This window comes from Cavia porcellus, unplaced genomic scaffold, assembly GCF_034190915.1.
Source record: "Cavia porcellus strain 051 isolate PalLab524CR breed Dunkin Hartley unplaced genomic scaffold, mCavPor4.1 scaffold_10, whole genome shotgun sequence".
Taxonomy (NCBI): domain Eukaryota; kingdom Metazoa; phylum Chordata; class Mammalia; order Rodentia; family Caviidae; genus Cavia; species Cavia porcellus.
In genome coordinates this window covers 67,060,706-67,081,765 of record NW_026947493.1, presented here as the reverse complement: position 1 = coordinate 67,081,765, position 21,060 = coordinate 67,060,706, and the positions used below count along the sequence as shown (strand labels likewise).

General features: G+C 39.8%; 1 long non-coding RNA gene across 3 annotated transcripts in view; it reads left to right on the top strand.

Moving 5' to 3' along the window:
- Positions 1-590: 590 nt before the first annotated feature.
- Positions 591-21,060, top strand: part of LOC134477915 (uncharacterized) — a 189,716-nt gene continuing 169,246 nt past the window's right edge. For 2 of the 3 annotated variants that reach the window (XR_010050221.1, XR_010050220.1), the window contains exons 1-2: positions 591-889; positions 19,101-19,203. This is a non-coding gene — a long non-coding RNA (uncharacterized LOC134477915). The remainder of the gene's footprint in view (positions 890-19,100; positions 19,204-21,060) is intronic. The other variant, XR_010050219.1, reaches the window with a different exon arrangement.

The following is a 21,060-nucleotide window of genomic DNA, read 5'->3' as shown; positions in this document are numbered from 1 at the left end:
CTCCATACTAGGCAAGCTTTATCACTGAGTTATACCCCTGGTCCTTTTCTTGAGACAGGACCTAAGTTGTCCTAAGTTGTCCAGGCCAGCCTCAAATTTATAATCCTTCTGCCTGAGTCTCCCAAAGAATACTTGGCAGTACAGTACAGAAATGCATGCACCACTATGCTGGGCTTTGACAGCGACTCCTGCAAACCAGTATCGGTTGTCTCCAGCACACCAAGGCCTTTGTTTCCATCACCTCCATCGTAATAATAGCTGGTTTCAGGGAAGACTGACATTAGGCATGGAAGAACTGCTTTTGGAGGTCAATATTCACTTTTATCTAATTTTACCCAACGTATTAAAAGACGGAGGTTAAAAAATTCCTAACACTTGCAATGCAGAGAAATTGAAAGGTCCTTTGGACATCCTCATCCTAGCCAATAGTGTCTCCCTGGGGGTGGGGGTGGGGTGGGGTGGGGTGACGGTGGTGTCCGCCGGTGTTCAGCCAGCAGAGCCTTCTCACTAGCGTCTGCGGTCTTCAACAGTCAAAGAAAGTGAGAAAGAAACAAGTGCCCAAAGGAGATTTCCATTTCTGGACGCCACGCACTCCTGAGCAAGCTCGCTCCAGGCTCCGCGGCCCGCTGACCGCGCGCGCCCCTATCTCAGCTTTGGCCGGGTCGCACCCCTGGGTTCCCGGATGGAGCAGCCCGCGCCCCGCGCCGCCCGCAGACCCGTCAGGGTGCGCGCCCGCCGCCCGGCCCGCGCCCGCGTCCGCTTCCCGCGCTCGACGCCACCTGGGGCCGCGCGCCTAATGCAGCCTTCCAGGTGCCGCGCCGCCACAAAGCCCTTCCGCCCCACCCGCCTTCCCTTTTTCTTCCCCCTTTCAAGAACCACGGACGAGTGGGTAAGAAAGCCATTTAGCCGACATAAAGACTAAAACGTTTTCCCTTCCGATAATGCGCCCGGTTCCGTCCGCGGCATTGTGCGCCGCAATGCGCCGCGCGCAGCCATTTTGTCATCGCTTTGGGTCATCCTTGCTCACAATTGGTTATTTACTCAGGGGCTTTTGAAATTATTGAGTTGACACATCTGTCAGACGGCAAAAGCAGAAATGCTAAAAGGTCACTTGGAGAGAAACCAGCTGCTCCCGACGAACCTTTCCGCCTCCAAATAGCACAATCATTACAGCCTGACAGATGGGGCCTCGGCTCCTCGCGGGCGCTGCCCGGCCTTCAGGTATTTAGCTGCAGCACCTCATTGCCAGGTCAGCCGGGCCTGCTCGTCATTACCCGCACAATAGGCGGCTCTCTGCTGAAGGAGGACGGCTCCATTTTCTCTAAATAGGAAACCAGTCCCCCCAGATCGGAGCTACTGTGCGCCTCCACTAACTTTCCTATTAAGAGATTCGTTTTGACACGGGTATGCTTCTATTCCCTCTGCAGCCTTCATCAGACCCCGCAAGGGGAGGCTTTGGGGGAGTTGAAGGTTTGGAAAGGTTTTGAGGGTGTCAAGGGTGTCTGCACGGCCTCTAGGGAGTGGATTGAGCTCTTCATCTCCCCCACCTAAGTCTTCATCATCCCGTCACCTCGCCTGGCCTCTGTGTGTGTGTGTGTGTGTGTGTGTGTGTGTGTGTACAGCAGTAGGAAGTACATATAAAAATTAAACTTGGAGCAAGTTGGTATTGAACTTCAGCCATATAGGAAGCAAAAGAATATTCGTCTATAAATGAGGTGTCCCAAAATATGTTTGGGGACAGTTAATATGTCGGCCGCTGTAATAACAGCTTAATAACCTAGGAGTTAGAATAGAGAAATTTATTACCGTAAAACTGTGTCGCCGTCACTTGTGTAGCAGTGGAGTTTTAAGAAAACCAGCATGAAATATGGTTATCTCTGAAAGAGTATTACTAATGATATAGGGGAATGAAACTCCCAACCAACTAGATGTCCAGTACGAGTTCATGTTCTCTAAAATCGAAGAATGAATTTTAGGAACGACGCAGGTTAAGAGCAGAATATATTTACTGAGAGAAAGAAAACTTTTGTCTAAGAGAGAGAAGGGGTCTTGAGTGGGTTGCCATAGACACTGTCTTTTCTAGGGACTTTTCTAGAGTAAAACCACAAGATGAGCTGGGTCCAAGGTGAGGAAAACATGGGAACACAAGGTAGGCATAAGGTAGGATACAATTATGTTTAGCCAATAAGATTAACTGTTCAGGTAAAATTGATTAAGTCAGGACAAATGAGGAAGCGAGTCATGTAGCAAGCAGGCGTGCTTAAGCAGTGACTTTCTGTAGAGGGTTGAGATGGTGACTCCTGGCTTTCTCAGGGTGATAAAGACCTATTTAGAATTTCAGTTCTTAGGATGTGGGTTCATTTGTTTGGTCTTTTATCTTGAACCCTGGCCGGCAACAGGAGGTGTCTGACTCCCCCCACAGTTGCAAAGTATCTGAGCTTCTGTATTGGTCCTTCTAGGACCTAGCCCTGTCTGACTGCCTATAATAATTCTAACTCAGCTACCTGTAACATTACCATCAGTAAGGCAAAAGTTTGTTGTCTGTTATTAAAGATACCACAGTGGTAAGCTTTAAGAGCACTTTATGGGGTATAGGCATGAGGCTGAGAGTGCATGGTGGTGTGGGAATGGTCTCATAATTACTACCAGAATTCTAAAATCTCAATATCTTCTTTTGAGCTATTGGGAATTAATACATAAATGAGTGGGAACTTTGAGAGTTCATTTGGAAAATGTTATCAAAGAACTTGAAACAGAAAAACAATAATGACAAAATCTTTAACAACCTAAAACCATAATGGCCATGACTAATGTCCTAAAATTGATGATTTCTCTTTGTTTCTCCTGGATCTGCTGTCTTGTCCGTTAGTTTTCACTTTTCAACCTTGTATTCCATTCTGTTTTTCATTCTGGGAGTCAGTGATTTGCAGTTAGAGTTTGTGAGGTCGAAGACTAACTACTACTAGCAGCAAAAATAAGCCTGCATTGGACCTTCATTGTCCTATAATCATTCAGTAGAGTCCTATTATACACTTAACATGAGCTTAACTGTGAATCAAAAGTAGTGAGAAGTTGAGAACTGAGACACACATTGTCAATATTATCTTGGTTTTTTTGGGGGGGCGGGGGGGGGCTCTTTTTGATAAAGGGTTTCACTATGCAGTTCTGGTTGGCCTTGAACTTACTTTGTAGCCAAAACTGGTTTCAAACTCACAGGGATCTTTCTGCCTCAGCTTCCTAGGAACTGATAAGAAATAATTAAAACTTTAGACTAGTAAGTAATTTTGTTGCTTACTTCAGAAAATTTTTACAAAGTACTTTTTTTCTGGACAGAGTGTTTGCTGGAAAAGCTTTAACAAGATGATAGATTCCTTACCTAGACAGCATTTCACTTATCACACAATAGTTTATCAGAACTTGCTTCAAGACATGAATGTTGCTGTATTCACCAGTCCTAGACTGTTATGTCATAAAATGCCTAATCTCAACTGATTTTTTTACCCTTAAACCAGACCCCATAAACCTATAGATTTCCTCTTCTGAACTGGTTCCTCCAAGATTGCTAAATCTCTGTCATAGTGGTATTTGCTGCAGTAAGTCTAACAAAATTAGCTTGTTTTTTCAATCAGTATGCTTCTCTGGTGGTATTTTGGGGGAAGTTGAATGTTAACAAAGTGGACTGGTGTCTGGTCTTGGAATAAATTAGTACAAAATGAGGATGCCCTAAGGAGATCCTAGGGAAGGTCTGATGCAGTGGATTTCAGAACAGAGTGATGAGGAGATGTTACTGGATAGAGTTTTGAGCATGTGAGTATTCCACAGGGCTTTTCAGAAATTATACATGGAAGAAACCCTGTAGAAAAAAATAGACTTCCTGTGACTCATGGGACAGGATAATTTTAATAGTGTATCAAATAATATATTTTATTATTTTGTGATCATCAACTGTTAAGATGTGGGCATTCTCGATTCTTAGGCAGAAGGACATAATCTCAAACTTTCAGGAGAAGAAGAAATTATGGGAAGAGGGAATGAATCAAGAAAGATTTTTGAGGATGAGAATGACATGATCAGCATTATGCTGGCCACAGGATAAGTAAAATGGGAAAAAAGTCCACTAGTAGACTACAGACAGATGAATGAAGAATAAATCAAGGTAGCATTTCTAATATTAGAACAAAAGAAGAAATATAAAGGAGTGCATGGAAGTATTTTTAGGTTGAAATTTTATTCTTTCCAGTCAACTCATCAAATGAGTTTTAAAACACATCAAATGAATTTTAATTAAAACTTTAAAACTAGTTCATCATACATGTTGCAATTTGTGCTCTGCTTCTGTCTGACACTTGATCTTATCACCAGATTAGGTCTTATGAGGTCCCTGAAAGAGGAGACAGGGATCTCAACTCATCCTGCAGTGTCAGTGTTGAACTCTTCACTGAAGAAAAAGAATTCCAAGACAGATAGTAAGAGGAATGGGCAGATTTATTAGGTAGAGTCATGATGTAAGAAAAAATAAGGAAGGGACTTCAGTAGGAGGAGCTGAAGAGAGGACTGATGAAGAGGATTAGACTGGTCCATTAACCAAAGTAAGGAGACCAGTGTTTGTTGATTGATGAGGTGGGGGAGAGACTGGTTGACCATTATTTCAGCTGTGGTTTTGCAAGACGGGCCTGGGAGAAGTCCTATTGTTATAGGCGGCTGAGTTAGAAATATTATAGGCAGTCAGATTAGGCTGGGCCCTTGAAGGAGCCAGTGCAGAAGACCAGATAGCTTGCACCCTTGGAAGTGACAGACACCTCTGCTGAGGGCCAAAGACAAAAGGCAAAACAAATGAAACCGCACCTTAAGTACAAACTTTGGATTGATATTCTAAATAGGTATGGATCACCTTGGAGCCTGGAGTCATCATCTCAACCCTCTATTGGAAGAGTCACTGCTCTTTAGGCATGCCCACTTGCTACATGACTCACTTCCCCATTTGTCCGTGATTTAATCAGTTTTACCTGAACAATTAATCTTAATGGCTGACCATAGTTGTGTTCCACCTTATGCCTACCTTGGAGTTCCCATGTTTTCCTTACCTTGGACCCAGCTCACCTCATGGTTTTACTCTATAAATAAAGTCCCTAGAAAAGACAGTGTCTTAGGCAACTCAGTAGGGACCCCTTCTGTCTCTCAGACAAAAGCTTTCTTTCTCTTAATAAATATATTCTGCTCCTAATCTCTGTTGCTCCTAAAATTCTGTCTTCGATTTTAGAGAACATGAACTCATATTGGACATCTAGTAGGTTGGGAGTTTCATTCCCCTATATCACTATTCCTTGAGAGGGCAATTTTGACTCTCTGAGAAAATTTTTCTCCTTTGGAGCAGGCTCTGCTTTGTGGAGGCACTGCTGTAATCTAAGGTGACTGTTAGGGTTAGGGTAACAATGGGAGATTTATGAGTGCTCTTCAGTTGTTGAGTGTCCCTACGAATCTCTGTGTTTAGCCTTAAAAGGAGGTGAGACAGGTCATGTAAATTAAAAGCTAATCAAACTTTTATTTTGGGATTTTAGAAGACACTAAATGATTGACATTCCTATATGCAGAGCTGCGCAAAGACCTGACCCAGATTTTTATGGTAAAAAGGAGTTAGGTACAAAATGAAGGTCAAGCTTTGTTTTGCTTTCAGTTACCTGTTGAATCTGTGAGTCAAAGTGCAGTGTCATTTTTTTTTCTCAGCAAAAGTAGCTTTCAAGTCCCTGACTGCCTGAGAGGAAGACACAAATAATACTCTTAATAAGTAACAGATTAAGGTTTAGGAGTTTGTCTTCTGTTTCTCTGGTGGCGTCTGTCTCTCTCAATCCGAACAATTCTGGGAGTATATAATGAATATATAGAAAAAGCAATGACTGCATACCTTCAATTCTGGCTAGCTTGTGTTTCCACTGCCTAAGTGACCATGGGCCCTTACATAACCAGGTGAGCTGCTTAGTGTTACTATGGTTCTGCACATTGAACCCAGTGTAACTTTTTTTTTGGTACTGGGAATCAAACTCATGACCTTGCTCCTGCCAGGCAGGCGCTTATGTCACTGAGCTAAATCCCTGGCCCCTCCAGTGTAACATTTTATCATAGAAATAGGTAAATGTGTTGCCCTCCCCATCCATTCAAGAGTTCAAATATCAATTTGGCAAGGAAGCATTAACAAATCCAGTGAATATAGTTCCTTTTGTATTGGTTCTTACCATGCTTTATCTTACTGGCATTCAAATTTATTTAATTAGTAGACTTTAATTTGCACTAAACAGAAAAACCAGGATACAGAGCAAGCATCAGGTGACACTAACACTAGCCTAATTGGTCAGATCTGTGTTAATTATCAGGAACTTGGCTAAATAATACAGCCATTCACAGACAAGGACAAAGTGATTGTGAAAGTCTGTCTTAACAAGGTGTCACTTCTCTAGAACAGTCTAGCAGCCTTTAGAGCCACACCATGTCATTTATAGTGGCTTTTGTTAGAGATTCGATTTTTAGGTGGAGGGTGAGAAGGATCAGGATTTAAGGTCACAAAGTACAAATCACAGTTAAGTAGGAGAAATACAAAGGAGGAAGACCAGCTTCAAGGGCTAGGGGAAAGTTTAAAAAGGAAATGAAGAGCATAATGTGTTTTATTCTTAATAGAGCCTTTTAAAAAATGGAGAACAACCTAAATAAACCCTAAATTACCTTAAAAGGTTAGTTAATAAAAGGTAATACCTCTCCTTCTACAACTGATATTATATTGTACATAGGGTGGGATTTTTCTGATCCTTCTACCTAAAATCCAATGAGTGCTTTGGTAAAAATGGTATTAATTCTTCCTTGAAACCTCTTGTCTAATTGTACAATTAAGTTGGCTAAATCATAGGTTACTTTTTGACATTCTTATATGAGGAGGGAGTTATTAGTGAATAAGTTAGTAATTTAGTGAATAAGATCAAAGTGGGGAGTCACTTGTACAAGAGTCCAAAGGGTTGAGTAGGGATGCCCCATATATGGTAGACAGGAGGAAGGGGCCTATTTCTTTTCAGTTGGGGAGGCCAATATAAATCTATAGTAGAAGGCCAACATATGAAGTTATACTAAGTTAACTGTATTATACTTGAATTTTTACTCCAGGGTAGAACTCATTTGATAACTTTTCTCTGTTTAGATTTCAGTATCACTAGTAGGAAAATGTGGCCAGCATACTTGTTTTCATATAATCTGCAATGAGAGAATGTTTTTGATATTTTTAAATGATCAAAAATAGCAAAAGTAAAATAATACTTGTGATATATTAAGATTATATGGCATTTGAATTCAGTGTCTATAAGCAAAGTTTCCTTGGCATACTGCCATACCCCTTCATTTACATATTGTCTATGGCTGTTTTTGTATTACAATGGTAGAATTGGGTAATTGGAGTGGATAATTGATAGCCTGACAAGTCTAAATATTTTCTGTTAGGCCCTTTATAGCAAAAGTTTTTTCCACTCTTAGTATGAATTTTTCTTCTCATAAAATAAAATTTTATTCTCATGAAATTCATTCAAAAGATGAATTTTTATTCTTATATTCACTTGTCTTCTTGGAGTTCTAAAAGGAGTTCTATACTTTTGATAACAGCTTCCTGACCTCACAACTTTGGCGAGCAGCTGAGCATCCACTCATCACTAACATGCTTGTTTCAAGTAATTCATCATCGCTGAGAGTGGCATGGCAACTGGATTAACTTTGCATGGCAGAATAGTCTTCTGCCCCACTTCTAACTTGTCAGAGCCGTATCTTACCTCATAATTAGAATAATTAAGGAAAAAAGCTTTCATTGTATATTTTAGTAATTTCAGAAATAACTTTAAAATATGTCAACATGAAATAACATGATTTTAATGACTTTACACACACCTTGAGAGATCTTGGATGATCATGAGCACTACAAATGTAGTAGGTAAAACCTCTTGGTTGTTGTTTATTCTCATACAAATTGGAAGATACCTATTGTCTTACAGAGGGTGCTATTCTCTGTCTCTCTGTCGCTATCTCTCTCTTTCTCTCTCTCTCTCTCTCTCTCTCACACTCACACACACACACACACACACACACACACACACAAACACATCTTCCCTTAACTGAATAGTGACTCTGTAGACAGTAATCATTGTTATTCATGCAATGTATTTTCATAATACAAATCAGCTGAATTATGACTTCTATATCAATTCTTGTTTATATGATTAATTATTCATATGTGAGAATAACAATGTCATATGTAATATATAGCAAACACTTAATAGGTTCCATTTTATTATCTTCATTATATTCATCAGCCACTTTACTAACACATGCAGATACTAGTTGGGAGGCCAACTAATAGAATGCTACTTCTCATTCAGTGGCATAAAAGAAGAATCCTCTAGATGTTAGAATTCCAGTAGTGATGATATGTTTCTCCTAAAGTCTCATCATATACAAAAGCACAAGTCAGGTGTTTCATGGTACATTTAAAATAACTGAGCTAGTAGAAAAGTATATTGTGGTTCTAAAAGAGTCTTGACAGAGGTTGGTTGCAAAGATCACAGACTGGGACCCATAACTCAATGTAGGCAACAGATAACTAGCAAAAAACAGTATTGTTAAAAAATAAATTTGGTTATATTTTAGGCAGGGCATGTATATTTCAGGTTTGCCATAGTCTTTACTATACCCCATTTAGCATTTATTTGCTTTGTCAATAGAGGTCATTTGATTTTGTAACCCTTGTTTAGAATCATTGTTGAAAAATCCATTAGGAAGATGGTTGAAGGAATTTGGCTATGTGTATGTTTATATGTGTTACATGTACATGTAAGTAATATATTTTTGCTGCTGTGTTGTATAAATAATATAGATATAGATAAATAATATAGATAAATAAGTAGGCTAAGTAAAAAGAATTTAAGGCAAATTCTGTAGCACATCACTCTATGTCTGGATGTGAAAAATACAAAACAAAGCGAAACAAAACTTCCCCTGGCCCCTGTCTCTTTTTACAATGTAGTTTTCTTACCATTTACTGTGCTCAAAAAGCAAAAGTCGGAGTATTAGCCAACAGAAAGGTGGCATTCTTTGGAATATGTGTACTTTTTTGCTGTTTTAGTTTGCTCAGGCTCTGTAACAAAATATTTATGTACTGGGGAGCTTATAAATAACAAATTTATAGCTTACAGTTTTGGAGGCTGGGAAGTCTAACATCAGGGCACTGACAGATTTGTGGTCTCGTGGGTACCTCCTGGCACATAGATTGGGTTTTCTTACCATGTGTCACATGGTAAAAGGAGTGAACTTCACTCTCAGATCTCTGCTGTCCCTTTCATGAAAACTCTGCCCTCATAACCTAGTCACCCAAAAGGCCTCATTTCAATATTATCTCCTTAGGGACAGGATTGCAACAGATGAATTTAGGGGACACATAAACATTCAGACAGTATTCAGCACTTGGGATTCAGGAATTCATTCTTCTGATCTGAGGGATCATGCTCTTTATGGAAAGAGAAGAAAAATTTCCCATCTAGAGAATTTTGAACACTAGACAGGGGAAGTAAATGTCCTCTGCAAGAATGAGGAGGCTTAGATTTATTGTGTAGCCAGCTGTCTACTAAATACTTGTTAGACACAATCATTTTGCCCCACAGAGGCTATGAGTAAGTCTGATTTCTTTTCTGGTCATGTCTTATAGTATATTCTGAGAAAGTAGACAATCTTGCGGTTTCTAATGGTAAAGGAAGAAATTATTGAATAGAGCCAGTTACAGTAATAATTTTGGTAAGAGAAGTTTTATGAGTTTGTATCGTGGTTTCTGTAGCCAGAGACCACAGAAACTACTACTCAAGAAGGGAAAGAAGCTGTAAAATGAAATACAGATCGCAACTAGCAGGGAAATTCAGGAACACCTCTGAGCTTTGTGGGGACACAGGCCTGTTTAGACAATATGTTCCTGATCAGAAAATCAAATCCAATTATGACAAAGGATACAAACCAAAGTCAGTTAGCACCACTTGCCTTTGGGTGGGGCCCTTGTACTTTTGCTTCTGAACTTGGTTCAGCACCAGGTCCTTTGCCATCTTGTCTCCCACTGGTTTGGGCTTGCTAAACATGGGTCTTGCTGCTCTTTGGATTGCTTCCATGTTGTTACCCAGTTTGACCTTCTTCTCTCTTTATCGTGTATCACAGAGAACCATCTTTATTGTACACTAGGCAAAGTTTTGAGGTAGACAGTAAGATAGAAACACTTTTTTGAAGTTTATGACAACAGTAAAATATGTAGGTACTAAGAGCTAAGTGGCAAGTTAAGTGACAGTGGCACAGATTAGGGTGAGAATGGTTAGATGTGATAAAATTTAAGAACTGTTGTAAGGCAAAGTCAGTAAGATTTTCTGGTGGATTCGATATAGAATATGAGGGAGACAATGGAGGTAATTTCAAAGATTGAGACCTGAGCAACCTTTGAAAGATACTATGTACTGAGAAGAGGAAGGCTGCAAGTGAAGAGCATGTCTGGGGGAAAATCAGTTCAGTTTTGGACATACTGAGTTTGAGTTGTCTATTAGACATCCAAATGGCAGTGTTGAATGTAAATTGTATATATAAATCTGGAGTTCTGTAGAGAGGTCTGGATTTTAGTCATAAATTTGAATGTCATTAGCATAAAGATGGTGTCTTAGCCTGTGCTTCCCTGAGAGCACGGTTTGATGGTAGGAGGAGGAACAATCACAGAGCATGGAAATGAGGGCCAAGGGGAGTAGGGTGATGAGGAGACAGCAAAATGAAACATGTTACCAATTTTCCTGCCTGTAGATGGAACTGACTGCTTGGCTGTTTATAAGAGATTATTTGAGGTACGTTGTAGGACACTTTGCTTGAGGCTATTATAGTCATCTTGAGCTGCCATAACAAAATGCCATAGACTGGGTTATTAAACAATAGATATATGTTTCCCTTAGTTGTGGCAGCTGGAGGTCTGAGATGAGGTCCAGTATGATCTCAGGGCTCTTCCTGGCCTATCGATGATCAGTTTTTGATGTGTATGCACGTGGTGAGACAACTCTGGTATCTTTCTCATTTTGAGAGCAGCAGCTCTAGTGGAACACGACCCCTTTCTTAGGACTTGCTTTAACTCTTATCATCTCCACCCAGGCTGTACCTCCAAGTACAGTCAGAGTGGGAAGTTTTCAACATATGAGTTTTGGGAGGATACAATTCGGTTTTCATGGATACCTCAATTTTATATCTTTCTCACATACAAAATATATGCATTCCTCCCCTGTAACTCCAGAGTGTTAACTCATTCCACCATCAACTCTGAAGTCCAGACTCTAACATTTCATCTAAATAGCTCGTAAATCCACTACGGGCAAGACTCAAGGTATGATTCATGCTAAGGCAAAGTGCCATAGAAAGGGAAAAGGGGGAGAGGATTTATCCATAGGCTATAATCTCCTTTTGTGGAAAAGGTAACCTCAGGGTTTGCCCTCTTCCAAACTCTTGAGTTTCTGGGTACCCAGAAGCCCCCGGGTATGAGATGAGAGGCCCACAGGAACATGAGGTAAGGCTGTGTCACTTGGTGTCTCCATGAAACTTTTGGGAGCCTCAGGTTCAGGTAGCTGCCTGGGAGAAGGGATGGTGAGGGTAAACGGATCTGAAAGAGTCCTTTGTGGAGCAGGATTATGTAGGACAGAGAATTTCCTTGTCTTTTGGCAACCTACAATGTCTGTATTTCTGGTATCACCTTGATGCTGGAATTTACTTTAGTATGGACCAAAACCTTTCACTCCACAATAAAGAAGTTTGAGTGGTCAATGATGTTTGAGAAATATAATACATGGATCAAAATTCATTATGTTGAAGAGGACTCAAGCAGTCATGGCACAGTGACTTTAGAGCAGGTTCTCTCCTGATCTGATGGAAAGAAGGGGAAGTTACCAGACATGGACCTAGAAAGACGCAGGGATCTTTATTAAAGAAGGGGATGGGAGTAGAAAAAAGTGATGGCATGCAGTCAGCAAACATGGAGTACTCTGTTTGCCAGGTGTTATCCTAGACACTGGAGTACAACAGATTACAGAGCAGACCAATGCACTTTGCACCAGGGTCAGGGCTGGAGAAGGGATAAGACCTTAAGTGAACACTCATGACAGTATGTTAATGAAGTGAGTTTTTGCAGACATAGCAAACAGGATAAGGAGTAAAGATAAGCGAACATATCATCTTCAGGAGCAAGAGGAGCTCTTGGTAGAAAACACTTGAGGGAAGATGTTGTTGCATCTGAAGGATAACGGTTTTATGTAAAAAACAGCTTTTGCAAATGCCCCGAGTTAGGAACAGGCTGATTATCATCAAGGATCCACACAAAGTACAGTGTGTTTGGAATGGAGTGAACCACTCAATGACCCTGTGATGGAAGAAAAAGGAAGAAAGATTTTTAGGTTTACTTATTTATTTTCAAGGTTAATATATTTAGTAAGCCTCTTTATTTAACTTGGGCACAAATACATAGAAGATGCAAGGAAAGAGTATTGTACAAGGTTTCACACACTCCCCGTATAAAAGAGTATTGCCCCAAAGCACTGTGTGTTTCTTTAGTTATAGCATAGTATTTTCTGAAGCAGTGGCATTGCTAGATGTAGGTGGTAGCAACTTCTGTTCTAGAGAGAGGAGTCTGTCACGCAGCTATTTGCCAACCAGGACACACTGTGTTTGCTCTAAGGAATCTTTCTTCCTTAACACCTGTGGGCAAGATTTGTCCATGTTCTTGTCAGTTGGTGTGCTAGATCCCATCCTCAGAGTGTCTGTGCTCATACAATATCCACCCCACCTTTTTATTGTAAAGGTCCCTTCTTCCATTGATTCTTTTCTTTCAGGTTTTAGAAAGGCTTGAGCCTCACCTATCCTAAAACAATGATCTACACTTGATGACAAACTCTAGCCATTACCAGTATCTTCTTTTTCCTTCATAACCAGAGCCCAAATTTGTGTATAGCCATGTTCTATGCTATGCTATTCTATCACTGTATTCCCTTCGAAGTCTTGATTCCATTCCCTCTCACCACAAAGGTTCAATACTGGACATGTTAAGTTTGAGAATCATCCAAGGAAAGGTGTTCAGGGATGATTTTCTCTTTGTTAAAACTGGTTAATACCTTTTGGATTTCATTACATTCAACATTCTCTGAAACTCCTTTTACCAATTCTTCTTCTGCTTTCTGCGATGACACTTTCCAGGTGTCCTTCCTTTATGCTTACATCTAAGTTTTGTTTAGTATTTTCCAGCTGCCTGAATGTAGACATTCTATAGGACTGAGTTTCTAACTAGGAAGAAGTGATCCCTTAAGTTCTTGCCTGGCTTGTTGCTTGAAGACTTGAACTTTTTATCTGGTTATCCCAGTGGGCTGCATAAATACTATCCATGTCTGCCGACCTTGGCACGAAGAACTCTGGGAAACTGTCTTTGGATTTCACCCTCAGCCTTTCCGATTTGATATTCTAGATGCTTGTTAGTGATATCATTGAACTTTTCCCCATAGGGTGATTAATTCTAAATCTGTTGCTCTAGCTATCATTTTTTTCTGTTGAGCTCTAGATCAATACAGCCTCACCAAACACCTCTTCTTGGATGATTCTCAGACGTAACATGTCCAGTATTAGACCTTTTGTATCTAACCCTATTCTTGTGAGTGAATCATTAACCACTACATATGTGGAAGTGATCTTTTAACTCCATTATTCTGACATCTAATCATCTGTCAAGTCTTCTTGCTTTTGTTGTGTTCCAGCATGTCTAATTTAGTCTGTCATCATTCTGATGTCACTTTAGCATGTCTTTTTTTAATTCTTTACCTGAGCTACTACAGTAGATCTTATTGTTGTTCAAAATTCTTTCAACTTTTCCTTGCAATTCCCTTCCTTGTACTCCTTAGTGAGACCATATCTCAAGATAAAAATAATTTTAAAAAGTCTGGAGATATAACTCAGTGTGAAAACCCTGGTTTTAATCCCTGGTGTCCTCTACCCCCAATGAAAAACATTCAGGTGATGAGAAGGAGCAAAGAGCAAAGGCCAGATGTGGGTTTGTTTATAGTTGTGAACTTCCTTTGTCCTCAGAGTGTGTTGCCCACAGTCTATAACAGATAATATACATGGAATATTGCCAGCTAGGGAAGATTTCCTGAGCTTTTGTGTTCAGTTTTTATTAGCTATCCATTACACAGACTTGGTTGATTGATTGCACATGTGGTTGGTCCAAGGCACCTACCTCAAGTCACAAGGTTGGTCTTTTTGGCATGGCCATCCCATACCCATCCCCTAACACTTGTAGGTGTGTCTGGCCCCACCCCTGTATAGGACATTTCATTTTCTTTGTGTTTTTAGACAGGGTTTCATTATGTAATTATAACTGGCCTTGAACTCACTATGTAGTCCAGGCTGGCCTGGGAATCCCAGCAATCCTCTTTCCTCAGCCTCATTAGTGCTGGGGTTATGGACATGTGCCACTGAGCCTGGCTTACACAGAAGACATTTCTTTGAGGTAGCACATAGGTTACTTCCCGGAAGCTAGTAGCTAAGGCCAGATCTCCATGTACGCAAAGCCAATCTCTTTATTACACAGATGTGAGGTGGGTTATTTATGAACAGAAGCCTTCAATATCATGTTGGGAGATGGAATATTTTTCCTCCTCTGACCCCTGGGCAGCAAAATTCCAGGTAAAGAAGGCTGGTCCTGCAGTAAAGAGGGCATGAATGTGAGTTTCAGTTAATCCACTGTAACAGGATCAAGAAATAAACATGGTGTTTGTGAGCCTGTGAGATTTTGAGATTGTTACCATGGCATAACTTCTAGGATAGGATCAGTTAATAGATAAAGCATTTAGCCTCTACCTCTTGCTTTTACTTGCACTTTGATCTTCTGGACCTGCCTGAACCCAGGATGATGGAAGCCTGTGTTTTCAGTCTCCAGTGGGAGAAAACCAAGTGGCACACCTTTCTAACAGCCCTAGCCAGATCTCTGCCCACTGGCTGCCTTTTTCTCTACTGGTCACAAGTTACTTAAATTGGGAGTAGATAACACCTAATTTTCAGGAAGGGAAGGACAGAAGCCTTTCTACTCTAATCTTGTCTTTTGATCCTTCCCCTCTGCTTGCTCATGACTACCAATGTCTGTTCTCAAATAGTTAAGAACCCAGGATGGGAAAGGTGAATGCTTAACAATCTCCTGCATCAACACTGGGCTTCAGTACTTGCTAGTGGAGAGGACTGGAGAGAGCAGCTATTTATCATTCAAACAGATCTCATTGTCAGTCCATTTCATGCAGACTATTATTCTAAGAACACAAAATGGACAGCTATCTACTTGCTATTAAAGCGGGCAGGAAGCACTTAGTAGGGAAAGAATAAACATTTTACTTTAGTTTGCTAGGTCATTTTCTAGGATGGGCTTAGTTTGTAGATGAGGCAGTTGGCATTCGCAGTGGGTTTGAGTGAGACTCCCATGCGGTTGCACATGTGTGGTTGGTCCAAGGCACCTACCTCCATGCACACACAGGAAAGTCTGGAAGAAGCTGAGGTGCTGAGCATAGCGGGGCTGTCAAGAGAGTTAATAGAGGCCCCGAGAGGAGATAGAGTAGGTGGATGGCTTTGAAGAGAAGGCCAAAAGTCTATATTTGATCTCGGAGGTAAAAAGGACAAAGTGGTTAAAGCAGTTCACATAAGAATTAATTTCCAGGAGAGCAGGAAACTTAGCAACTTGTCTGTTTTCCTGAATGAACAGATATGAAAAGAACTTCAGTAATATATCTTAAAGGATGAGCAGTTTATTTCCAGGGGTATTTTATTTACTGAAAAGGAAATCTCACTGAGAACCCAGTTGGAAATATCTTTTCATTTGCTATGCTCTCTGCCTGCCTTGTCTTTAATAGAAAAGGAGCCAGGAATGTCTTCAAGTAAAGCTGAAGACCGTTCAAGTACTAGTAAATTATACAAGGATATTTATAATAGTAATTGCAGACAAAGGATTATTCTCCCACATTGTGGTTCGCAGGCCTCCTTGTTGAGGTAGAACAAAATAATCTTGAGTCTCATGTTTTCTATAAAGTATACAGATAGCCAAATGGGATGCAAGGTAAAGGAAATATGGACAGAAAGAAAATATTCAAGAATTTATTTTTAAGGGTAGGAAAATCTTAAAGGAAGCATGAAGAATTCACTAACTCCTGAATACCTACAATTTACTTCTTTACCTTTTCTTCTATGTCTCCATTGGCAGCAAACCTGCCTCCAGACCCCAGGAACCTATGCCTGGCAATTCTCCAAGACCAGAACTGCCTCTAAAATCATGTAATAGGGTTTCTTAAAATCAGTTGGTAATGAAAGTGTTGAAGGTGTGGTAGCCATTGTCTTAGTTGGTTTTTAGTTGCTAGAACAAAATGCCTGACACTGAGTAATAGTAAAGCTAAGAGATTTCTTTAACTCATAGTTATGGAGGTCCAAGAGCATGGCTCTGGCATCTGCTCAGCTCTGGTGAGGGCCTTTGTCTGCATGATAATGTGACAGATGGCATCATGGCTAGAGAGTGTGTGAGGAGGAGAGAACATATGGTTGGACAGGAAGCAGGAGCTGAAGCCAAGACAGTTGATCTTGCATTACAGTGACCCACTGTCTTGAGACCTAACTCACTCCGATCAGGCTTGATTCGTCCCAGTGAGACAGCTCAATTTACTCATGACCGTGGAGCCCCCATAACCTGATTCCTTCTACTGTGACCCACCTCTCAAAGGTTATACCACCTTACAGCGTTGCTGCACTAGGATCCAAGTTTCCAGTTATGTAGCAGTCAGGATGAAATGAACCCGTTTGTAGAATGAATGTCTTCCTTTCACACAGTTATCTTCATTTCATGTGCTAAGCTTAGCAAAGACCATAGATCTTTTCTTTTTTTTAATAGAAAGCAGGGTAGCTACTCACGTGTTGTGTGAATATCCCTTGCTTCAAAAATATTTTATTTCTTTGTTTCTTTTCAGGGCCTGAAAGATACTTTTCTTGGCATTAAAATTTGTTTCTTGGATAGCTAATAAATACAGGTACCTTGACTAAACCATGGTGAGTTATCTGGTTGTAATGAATGCTAATGTTAAATCAAATGAGGCTTAAAATACTTTAGTCTGTTCTTCAGCACTGTTAAAAAGGACCTTGGATTAGAGCATTGTAAGTTTTGATGGCTAAGCCAAGGTCTGGAATATTGATATACTGTATTTGTGAGGATCCAGTGAGGTTAATAAAAGGCCGGAGTCCATCCCAAGCTACAAGAGAACATTGAGTATGTATGAATATTTGTGAAGAATGCAGAAAGGTTAGGGAGGGTGATACATGGAGGAAGTGGTGTTGTGAGATTTGAAGACACATGTTTCTGTTTTATAATTTCTAAATTTCTCACCTAGCAATAGCATTTGTTTTTTAACTACACCATCTAAATTTATGAGATTTATCTTAAGAGATTCTTTCACAATTTGTATATTTTATACATATGTAATCTTAACTGTAAACTTTAACTTTATTTTTAGGATAATTTAGATTTATAGGAGCAGCCAGTAAAGATAGCTGTACTCACATTCCTGCTACTACCCCACTTTCCTCTCATGTTTGAAGTCTTTTTGTATTAACATGGTACACTTGTTACAATTAGTGAAGTAGTTCTGATGTATTATTATAAACCAGAGTATACCGTATACATTGTTTCACATTTTGTGTTGTACAGTCCTATGAGTTTTGGCAAGTGCATGATGTCATAGGTCAACTATTAAAATATAACACAGACTAGTTTCTCTGCCTTAGCAGTTTCTGTGCCTAACTTACTCATCCCTCATCCAGGATTCATTTTTAATTGAATTTAGTAGTTAATGGAAGAGATTATATGTGCATATGTATATGCGATACACGAATATGTACATCTACAATTATAAATGTGTATGTGTGTATTTATATTATATATATACACATAATTGTAATTAAGTGACATCAGTTCCTACTGGTTGCTTTTGAACTATGCCCAATAAAATAAGAGACTTCATATATGGAAAACCTTTGTGCTTTTACCTTATCTCTGAGATGTTTTCTTCGATAAGGAAATGTAATAGTATCATTAAACCTATCAGTGTCAAACTTATCACCTTGGCACTTTTATGATCCTTAAGATGCCCTTGATGTCACAGTAACTGGTCTTACATATCAGGGTGTAGCACTGCTGAACTTGTCTCCATAAATCAGGTATAATTGGCATATATGCATTAGAATGAATTGGAAGTTATTCAACTGGAATGATTTTATATCAAGCAGCATTAAGTAATTAAATTTGATCTTTCTTCAGTGAAGGTTGTATCCTTATTTTGCTTATAAAAATACCTATTCATATCTTGTTTTAAGAAGTAGCTATTTATGGGTAACATATCTTGAAGTAGTATTGGCTTTTGCCAGTTAAATTGAAATTCTGATAGGTTTAGGTCACAGAGGAGATGAATTGCAAGACTTTCTTTCCAGCATTCAGTGGACTGGAGGTGCTTGATGCACACATCAGTGTACCCAGCCACTGTGTGGTTGGTCGTGGAGCAAGTTGGCAATGTAGAAGGTAGTTGTGAAAGGCTAGAGTGCCTGTGCCAGAAATGGCACTGTCTTCTCATACTATCTTCTAGGTTGTCTCCAAACTTGGGTTGGAGCCAAGAAGAACTAATTATTCAAAGCCCAGAGGTAAAGGAGAATTAGGAAGGGAAGTTGGCAGGGTGCCATGCTTTTCAAAGCAATCAGAAGACTAGCAGATCCATCTTTTGGGATCTTGTTAGAAATTCAGAATCTCAGGCCTCTCCCCAGATTGACTGAATCTGGATATTTAAAGCTTGTGATCTTCAGATGAATAGTGTGTTCAGTATATTTTGAGAGCACTGGCTTAGTTAGTTATTGTAAAAGCTAATTTTCATGGGAATTAATCCAGACCCATGAGACCAACATTAATCCCCTCCAAGAGTAGAGCTATCATCCCCTAATTAATTCCCACAAAATCCTTCCTCTTAAAGATTCTACCACTTCAGTACCACCACACTGATGAAAGCCTCCAGTCAATGAAATTTTTGAGAACCACATCCAAGCCACCAGAAAATGATCAACAATCTTAAAAAGGTAAGAAGTTCTCAAAAAGCAGATACAGTCTAACCAAATTTCCTGTGTGATTGATAGGGCCAGAATTCACCCTACTGATACAATTTAGCCTTGATGGATTTAGATGTGTAAAACATCTTAGAGAATCAGGAATTCAGCATCACTGTCTCACAGGTACTTACATAGTAAGACTAAAGTCAGAGATGAGAGAAAAGCCCTCCCACATTGGAATCTTAGTAGGTCCTGTGTAGAAGAAATCTTGAAGATTATTTGCTATTGATATCCGTGAATTTAATGTCTCAAATTATTGTTTAGCTTTTGGCCAGCACCCTTTGTGACTGAACTCACAACTTGTATGGAATTAACTGAGAGGTGGTTGTTGCAAGTGGGCACAGAAGTGTTTTAGAGGATGGCTGACTCCAAAATTTAGTGTTTGAAACTCAGACAAAGCAATTCAAAATTTCAAACAAATTCTTCATATTAACAGTATTTACTGAAGTATCTGACATGTTCCAGAAAACAAGTTATATGCTGGGGACAAAAATATGAATAAAACATAAAGACCACACTTCTGTTGTGTTCATGGTCTAGATAAATAATGGACATATATATAGTAGTTATAACAATGTATTAAATGCAACAATAAAAGAAAGAACACATTGCAGGGGAGCAGAGAAATGTGTTATTCATTTTAAGGGCATTTTGGGGATTTGTTAAGAAGATGCTTCATGAACTGGGTCTCTCCTGATTATAGGACATTTGTGTTTGCTGAATGAATGCTCAGGTGTACCAATTTGTGTGTGTGTGTGTGTGTGTGTGTGTGCTTGAAAGTTTCTGTATTCCTGAAGGTAAGTGTGTTGGATTTCCATGGCTGTGACAAAATACTTGGGGAAGTCAATTGAAGGAAGAAAGGTTTATTTTGACTTACAGTTTGAGAGGTTTCAGTCCACAGTCTACAGTTCCATTGTTTCTGGGTCTGTGGTGAGGTAGTATATCATGGAAGAAGGTGTGACTAGGCAAAACTGCTCACCTCATGACAGCCAGGAAGCAGAGAGAGAGAGAGATGAGAGGGAGAGAGGGAGGGGAGAGGGGAGGGGGAGAGGGAGAGAGAGGGAGAAGAAGAAGAGGAGGAGGAGGAGAGGAAGAGAGAAACAGAAACAAGAGACAAGGGGGAGAGGGAAGAGAAGGGAGGGGAGGGGAGGCAAGAGAAAAGAAGAGAGGGTAGGGGAGGAGAAAAGAGAAGAGAGGCGAGGAGAGAAAAGAGAAAGGATCAGAGCAGAAGGGAGAGGGACAAAGTCATGCTCCCAGTGACTTTGTCTAATTTGTTCCCAACTCATAATAAGCCCATTGAGATATCAATACATCAATGGGTTAAAATTTCAGTGGCGATGAACCTGTAGCACACATGCTATAATGGGCTGTTTTTATTACTGAAAGCTCTAAAAGGTTTGCTGTCACCAGTTTAAATTGTTGAAAAAGTTAGAGCCCTCATGACCTAATCACTTTTCGAATCAAAAGTCTGAACACTACTGCACTGGAGATCAAACTCCCAAAACAGGGACCTTGGGGGACATGTATCCAAACTGTAACAGTAACGTAGTAGAAGTTTATTTCAATCCTGAGTGTGGCTGATAGTTCATCCTTTTGCTAGATGATGTTGGAAATACTGTTTCTTATCTATGAACCTCAGTCTAAACAAGGGTAGTTTTCAAATAAATAAAACTGCTTTGAAAATTTTGCTTTAGAAATTCAATGTGTCATAATAAAGATTCACAAAACACAAATAAGTTTGTTATTGTACACATAAAAATCATTCTTCATAGAATTTACTTTCAGGATGTTTATAGTTTCTCTTTAGTGTATTTCAAATGTAATTTG